General features: G+C 43.5%; 1 pseudogene; it reads left to right on the top strand.

Annotated features, from left to right (window-relative positions):
• The first annotated feature begins 3,820 nt into the window (after positions 1-3,820).
• Positions 3,821-4,001, top strand: LOC110300766 (annotated as a pseudogene).
• The last annotated feature ends 4,496 nt before the right edge of the window (positions 4,002-8,497 follow it).

Raw genomic sequence — 8,497 nt, 5'->3', positions numbered from 1 at the left:
AATCGTTAAACAGTAATTGAGAAAACTTTTCAGTGTTCCCTTCAGTAAAAGGAACAGCCTGGTTTAAGGCTGTAGATTTATACTCCTGAAGTTGACAGTTTTAGGTCAAAGCACTGAGTAGTTAATGACACAGACAAATGGAATTGCTCTAAATGTCTATTAATAGGAAATGAGTTATAATATATGTGTGTGTGTGTGTGGGTGGTGGTGGTGGTGGTGGTGGTATCTAGATTTCTCTGATGTTTTCGTGGTTTTTTTTATTTGTTTGTTTTCTGGATCTTGCCTTGTAGACCAGGCTGGTCTCAACCTCAGGCATCTGCCTGTCTTTGATGCCCTACCCCAATGTTGGGATTAAAGGCATGTGCTACCACACCAGTTGTGATACTTTCACAAGTCACAAGACTATACTTTCAATTAAAATCTTGTTTCTCCAAAAATTTATTGACAAGAAATTTTATGTCTGGTAAGAAAGAAAACATAGGTGTGGAGCAAGGGCCACACCTATTTCCTAGCCACACCTGTTTCCTAGTCCCTTTAAGGCAGACACTTCCCTCTGCTTTCTCATCCAGTCCTGACCATCCCAGGGTTGCGTCAGAATGCTGGAGGGGGTTCCCTATAGGTGACAGCTCCAGGCATGAGAATATGGTTCATTCAGGCTATGAAGCAACCTGAGACTATGTAGAAGAGTAAAGTTTAAGAATGGGGGAGGGCGTGAAGGTGCAGTTTAAAAATGGGAGGACAAGCCAGATAGTGATGGTACACACCTTTAATCCCAGAACTCAGGAGATAGAGGCATGTGAATCTCTGAGTTCCAGTCCAGCCTGGTCTACAGAATGAGCACAGCCAGGGCTATACAAAGAAACCCTGTCTCAAAGTCAGAAAGAAAGAAAGGAAAAAAGGAAGAAAGGAAGAAAGGAAGAAAGAAAGAAAGAAAGAGGGGGAGGGAGGGAAGGAGGGAGGGAGGGAGGGAGGGAGGGAGGAAGGAAGGAAGGAAGGAAGGAAGGAAGGAAGGAAGGAAGGAAGGAAGGAAGGAAGGAAGGAAGGAAGGAAGGAAGGAAGGAAGGAAGGAAAGAAGGAAGGAAGGAAGGAAGGAAGGAAGGAAGGAAGGAAGGAAGGAAGGAAGGAAGGAAGGAGGAAGGGACACAACCTAAGAGTAGGGGGGCCTGAGAGTAAGGGGGACTGCAGCCTGACATGGGGTGTGCTACCTGGTAGTGGGGGACTAGAGCCAGATAGTGGGAATTCAGAGCACAACAGTGGAGGTCCAGAGCATGATAGTTGGGGAGGCAAAGTGGGGTGTCACAGCATGAGTTAGGAACCAGAGCCTGATAGTGAGGGGCAAGAGCCTTATAGTTGGGAGGCAGAGTTGGGTGTCACAGTATGAGAGTAAAGGCATGTAGTCTGACATTAGGGGTATATAGTCTGCAGGTGGGGAGCCAGACACTGAGAGTGGAGAGACTGTAGCTTGGGAGTGGGAATTCTCAGACTCAGTGTAGAGAGGCCTGAATTCTGAGAGCAGGGAGGCTCTCTGTAAATGGGCTGCTGGATCCTCCATATCTAAAAGAGTGGCAGGAAGCACAGATTCCATGGCTTTTGAAATGGTGATGTGTACATGGTGTCTAGTAGCAGGCAGTGGTGGGCAGTCAGGCCTCTGGCATGCTGGGAAGAGCAGGAAGATGGGAAGGACCCAGAGGCTGGCCTTCCCACCACCTGGTCAGTCAGCTGCAGTCACTAGTTACAGGTGGCTAGAGGAAAGTCAGTTCACCACCATTCTGATTCTCTCCCTGGACTAGACTCTACTCACCTGCTGTCATCTCCCTGCACAGCCCATTTCCTGTGTTTGTAAATTGATTTGAATTACTTAGATATAGTTGGATATATCTCATTTTGCCTAATTTTTCACTCAGGACTGGCTTTGTATTTGTTATGTACCTCAGTATGACCTTGAATTCCTGATCTTCCCTCTACTTCCCAAGATCTGGGATTACATGTATATAACACTATGTCCAGTTTATTTGGGAATGGAACCCAGGGTTTCCTATCTACTAATAAGCACTCTACCAACTGGGCTACATCACCAGCTCTTATTTTTCCTTCATAATAGAATTTAAGGGTTGTTAAAATTGTTTGACCCAACTATCTTTACATAACTGGAGACTGACCTCTGATAAAATGTCCTGCTCAAGAAGTCACATTGATGTTGGAGTTACAGCTCAGGGCTAGAATACTTCCCTACAAGTACAAGGTCCTGGGGCCATCCCTTACAACACACACGCATGCGCACGCACACACACACACACACACATACACACACACACACACGAGCGCACACACATTCATCTTATTTCTGGATCTCTTATATAAAATAATTATTTACCTTTTTGCTTGTTATTTGGTTTGTGACAAGGTCTCAGGTAGCTCAGCCTGGTCTTGTACTTGATATGTAGATAAGGAAAACCTTGAATTTCTTATCTTCTCACTTCAACTCCTCAGTGCTAATATGGTAAGTAGTGTTTCATACAGACTAGTCAAGCATTCTACCATCTAAACTGCATCCTTACTCCTATTTTCTATTGTTGAAGTCTAATAACTGAGTGCAGACAGGGATAGCATGAGAAGGGAACACTGCTTATTCTGGAATAAAAATGAAAACAAGATTGGTGTGTGCCTTTATTATAGCCTATATTCTTCTTTACTTTTATTTTTTCTATAATAAGCATAGTGTTCTAAAATGGGAAAGGCATTGTTAAAAATTAAGCGAAGTCCATCTCCAATCTCATCAAACACACAAGTGTGGAAATGTAACACAAGTGATCCTTCAAGAGTCATAACATCCTTGGGAGTTAACACCTGAATTTCCAAAGGAGAAAAAATTAGGTAGATTGTAGAAGACAGTATGCAGAGATGAGTGGAAAAAGACCAGGGCCTCTGGATATTACTTCTGCTTTGGGTGAGGATCCCTTAAGAATATTTTTCATAAAATTTACCCATGCTTCACATTTTTAAAAAGATTTATTTATTTATATATGTGAGTACACTGTTGCTGTCTTCAGACACACCAGAAGAAGGCATCGGATCCCTTTACAGATGGTTGTGAGCCACATTGTGGTTGCTGGGATTTGAACTCAGGACTTCTGGTAGAGCAGTCAGTGCTCTTAATCACTGAGCCATCTCTCCAGCCATCACGTTTGTTTGTTTGTTTTTGTTTGTTTTTTTGTTTGTTTAATATGGGATTTCCTCTCATCACAGCCTTTGGAAGGAAGGGGCTGGAGCAAAAACTCAATCAATAGGATGATTTGTTGAGGTAACCTTTTGACATTGTGTGAAAGTTGTCTCTGTATGTGCAGTTGTTGATTGACAAATTGGCAGACAGCTGAGTACAACTGGATCTTGGCATTGTTATTTCTATGGCCCATGACCAGATTCATATTTTTTGGTAAACATTCATCCTTCCTTACTTGTTCATTGGCTTTAATAAAGAGCTGATGGCCAATAGCTGAGCAGGAACTTCTGTGCAGAGAGAGAGCAAGTCTCTGGAAGACAAGATCAGAAGGGGAGATTCAGCCTGCAGATACAGAGGTGGATGGTTGATTCAGAGCAAGCAGAGAGGTAGACTTGGCCATGAGGCAGGCCGTAGGCAAGAATTAGTTAAAGCCCAAGTTAAAGGCCTAAGCTTTTAAAATATAGGTGTATCTGTTCATGTAAACTGCTGACAGGTCTGTGAAAGTCACATTATAAAGCTTGAATCCGCCTTTCGGTCTTCGCGCTCAGCAGAGCAAGGTCGTGAAGAAAGGAGAGTTAGGTGGTACGGCCATTTCGCAGAACTTCCAGCAGCGACATGTTGGGACAGAGTATCCGGAGGTTCACCACCTCCGTGGTCCGTTGCAGCCACTATAAGGAGGGTCCGGGGAAGAATTTGCCATTTTCAGTGGAAAACAAGTGGCGGTTGCTGGCTATGATGACCGTGTACTTTGGATCTGGATTTGCCGCACCTTTCTAAGTAAGGCACCAGCTACTTAAAAAATAAGGATTATTTAATTCATCCCTTTAACAGAATGAAGAAAGTTTAAGAGATGATCTGAAAATTGGATTAAACTCTTGAACTCTTATACTAGAAAAAAATTGTAAATAAACTAATGACTTAAAGATAAAAAAAAAAAAAGCTTGCATACTTGAGGACCTGAGTTAAATATTCCAGGCTCTCTATTAAGGAACACATCAAAGCATTATCCAATAGGTTAAAGGTGAAAGTAATGGTGGTACATAAACAGTTGTGGTGGTTTGAATGAAAATGTTCCCCATAGGCTCAAGAATTTGAACACTTAGTCCCCTGTTGGAGGTTTGAGGAAGTGGTATGGCCTTGCTACAGGAAGTACATCACTAGGTGCAGACTTTGAGAGTTTATAGCCTCCCCAACCCCAGTTCACTCTCTCTGCTTTGTAATAGTGGCTGAAAATGTGATCTCTCAGTTTTCTGCTTCTGCCACCTTGTTTGCCACCATGTTAGGCTCTCTCCCTTTGAAAACACAAGTCCAATACTTCTCTCTTCCTTAGGTTGTCTTAGTCAGGGTTAATATTGCTCTGATGAAACATCATGACAAAAGCAACTTGGTAGGAAAGGGACTATTTGGCTTATGCTTCCACATTATAATTCATCACAGGAAGTCAGGCCAGAGCAGGAACCTGGAGCCAGGAGCTAATGCAGAGGCCGTGGAGGTATGCTATTTACTGGTTTGCTTAGCCTACTTTCTTATAGAAGCCAGAACCACCAGTCCAAGGGCATCACCATCCATAATGGGTTGAACCCTGTTCTGTCAATCACTAAGAAAATGCCCTACAGGCTTGCCTGCAGTCTGTTCTGGAGGCATTTTTCAGCAGAGGTTCCTTTCTCTCAGATGACTAACGTATGTGTTGACATAAAACTGTACAGCCCAATCACAGTAACAAAAAAGGTAACTAATATGATCATAAACAAAAGAAGGTGTGAATCTTAGGCATTCGTATGTGGGGTTTCCAAGCCAACTTGTCCCCCTGGTTCACATGACTAGGTACCTCAGCAGTCTCAGACTAGTAGGAAAACTTGGATGATTCCTGGGGAGCAGCTAGTCCTTAGTCAACAATGGAAGCCTAGAAATGATGGCTCTGACATCAGCAAAGGAATCAGCAGCAACAGGGCAAATAAACTCATCAATTGAGCATAAAGTGAATAATCTACCTTCTGATAAGACCCTTTTATTCTGGGCTGCTACCAGAAGATTTGACCTACACTTTGGGTGGCTCTTCCCAGATCAGTTAAGGAAATCTGAACAACCTTTCAATTGAGGCTTCCCATGTGCATGGGTCTGAGGCATAAGTTAGTAGAATGAAGAGGTAGAGATAGCTGTGCCTTGTGGACTTCTCAAGGGCCCAGTGATCCTGGAAGTTTCTGGGTGTGCTTACGTGTTCCATATCAATGTCATGTTTTCATCCTAAGAGTAAAAATTCGGAGAATAAAAAGGCTGTAGTTTGGGGGGCAGGGGATAGGTAGGGATGGAGGTGGCAACGGAGCATAGCTTAATTAGTGGAGTCCTTGCCTAGCATGTAGAAAGCCCTGAGTTCCATTCTCAGCACTGTAGAAAACTGAGTGTGGTGGTAAATGCCTGTAACCCCATAACTTAGGAGGTGGAGACTAGAGGATCAGGAGACCATCTTCTTTTACTACACAGTGAGTCAAGTCCAGTTTGAGCTATAGAAGACCCTGTTTGTTTTGTTATGTTATGTTATGTTATGTTGTGTTGTGTTGTGTTGTGTTGTATTGTGTTATGTTTTGTTTGAGACAGGGTCTCACTCTATAGCCCTGACTGTCTGATTGTCCTAGAGCTCATTATGTAGACCAAGCTGTTCTAGAACTCACTTTGTAGATCAGGGAAGCCTCGAACTCACAGAAATACACCTGTACTCTGGACAGTTTTGTCTTTCTGCTGTGTCTGGCAGGCAAACTCGAGTTGCAAAAGAACATTATAAACTGGGGAATTAGTAAACAAAATTTTTTTTTTTGTCTAGAGCAGGTAGTTAAGTTGTCCAGTGAGGACTTCCAAGGTGGCACCCAGTAACTGTATCCTTAAGAGCAAAAAGAGCACCTTATTCTTGCATAGTAGAAGGTAGAGGAGGGAGAGACCAGATTGAAGTTCATGGACTCAGGCCTTAATCCTGTTATTGAGCATCAACCTTTCTTACTAAATCAGCTCTTTTCCTGCCATTCCTCTTAGCATCAAGCTGGGAGGCGTACATTTTTAGAAAGGTCATGTTGGAATCAGTGTGGGGCCCAAGGAGGCCCTGACCACTCTTTATGTCTGTGTGCTTTACTGAGCATGCTCAAGATTGCTTAGAAACAGGCAGAAACCTAGCAGATATGGGCATGAAAGGCATAGTAGTCATTGCTTCTATTGCATGCCTGAGCCAGATGATGGAGGTTTCTGTTTTTCTTGTCTTCTTCTGAGGTGGGGTCTCCTGTGCCCAGGCTGGATGCTGCTCCCCACGGGACTGATGATGAGTCTTAGCTCTTGTCTTTGCTTCTCCAATGCTGAGTGCTGGGATTACAGATACATGCTGTTGTGCCTGCTTTATGTGGTGCTAGGGATCAAACTTTGGACTTCATGTGTACTAGGCAAGAACTCTACCACCAGACCTACATCCTCAGCCCCCTTTCTCCCATTTTTATGGAACCTAAGAATAAGTGATAGACTCATTCTAGTTAATATTTTAAATCCTTCCTATTAATCACTTATAATTTATTATCATCTGGTAATAATAGACAACATATACTTAAATACTGGTCATTAGGTAATATATGTGATGGAAACATTTAAAAGCTAAGAATATATTTCTTATAAGAGGTTCAAAAGCTTTACGTTATAACCACAGAATAGAGTGCTACAACTCCAGAGAGGATGGTGCAGACTTTATGCCTGGAAAGTGAGGGTGTATACTGTGCCCATGTTAACAAAAATGACCAGTAGGAATAAACAGCAACACTTTAGAGCCTTTGTTACGTAGTCAACTGTCTACCTCTTGGAACCTGCACTTAGGAGATGTAGTCAGAAGGTTCAGAAGTTCAAGACAGTGAGGTTGAGACCTGCCTGAGCTATAACAGACTCTGGCTCTAAAACCAAACCAAACAAAATTCAGATTTCGCCCTGTCAGCTAGGCTGTCTCAAGTGTGACCTGTAACTGAGTTTGCTTTCTAATTTTTAGCAATGTATGTTAGTCATAGAGAATTTTGTTTAAGATCATAAGCTTTTCCTATTATTTTTATTTTAGATAGTCTCACTCTGTAGTCCATACTGAACTGGAACTTGCAATGTTTGATCCTACCTTAGCCTTCTTGCTACAATAGACTTCAGCAACTCTCCAGCTGAGTGTTCTAATTATTCATATGGGGTTGGGGCAAGTAGGCTGGCTGCGTGGTAGTGCACTTGCCTAGCACCTACCAGGACATGGATGCATTCTTGACCCTGGAAAAGATTTAAAAAAAAAAGGAAAGAAAATATAAAATAGAGATAGTAACGTCAACCTTTCATTTTTAAGGTGTGGAAAGCCTTTTGCATCAGTTCTCCCAAAATTTAGTAACTGTTTACCACCCTTCTGGCAATTAGGTTTTCTGGGTATGCTGACATTTGTGAGGTTCCCTTTTCTAGCCTGCCTTCATCATAGCCCCTATCAGTTAGTAGAATGCCTTCAGCCCAGAACTGACTTCCTCCTGACCCTGGGGCCCAGTCTCCTACAGATGGCAGCTGGCTCAGGCTTCTCTATCCGCTGCTTCTTCTCTTCCCGTTCAGTCTCCCCACCCCTCCCATCCCCCTTCCACCAGGCTGTTTTCTTTCTATATATGGTAATACTGCTCACTAGCATAAGCCGCTAGCTTCCCGGGAAGGCTGGAAAGTGACATCACCCTAACATAAACTTTCTGACACTGGCTGCAGTCTTCTCTGTTACTAACTGGGAGGGTTATTGTTAAGGCAGCTGTAGCTAGTGGACGTTGCAAGCTCTGAGTACTGCTGAGAAGTAGCCAGCCTGGCAGGCGCCTGCTGCACAGTAGTGAAGCTGCCATCGCAGCACCGCGCCGCGCCCTTATTCCAGCCAGTGTACTAGTTCCTCCTGACCACTCAGCCAGTAGCGGTATTTGCGAGGCTCTCAGGCCCGCAGATGGAGGATTTGTCCAGAGTCACGTGGCTTAGCTGTAAACATGGAACTGCACACACACACAGACACACACACACACACACACACACACACACACACACACACTCACTCATACAAGGAGCAAGAGAGAGGAAGTTCCAGGATGTTGGAGAGTAGCACAGAACCCAGCTGGTTAATTAGTCCCGGAATTAAAGCTTCCTCTGTTCCCTAGTGAGACTGACCCCAGAAAAGCAAAGGTCATTCGGAATCACCAAATCACAAGAAGCTTAAAGGAAATGCGTGTGACTAGGACGTCTTTTGAAAATGATCTCATCATCCTT

The sequence above is a fragment of the Mus caroli genome, chromosome 8, assembly GCF_900094665.2.
Source record: "Mus caroli chromosome 8, CAROLI_EIJ_v1.1, whole genome shotgun sequence".
NCBI lineage: Eukaryota > Metazoa > Chordata > Mammalia > Rodentia > Muridae > Mus > Mus caroli.
Note: the sequence above shows the minus strand (reverse complement) of the source record. Positions and strands in the feature narration are given on the sequence as shown.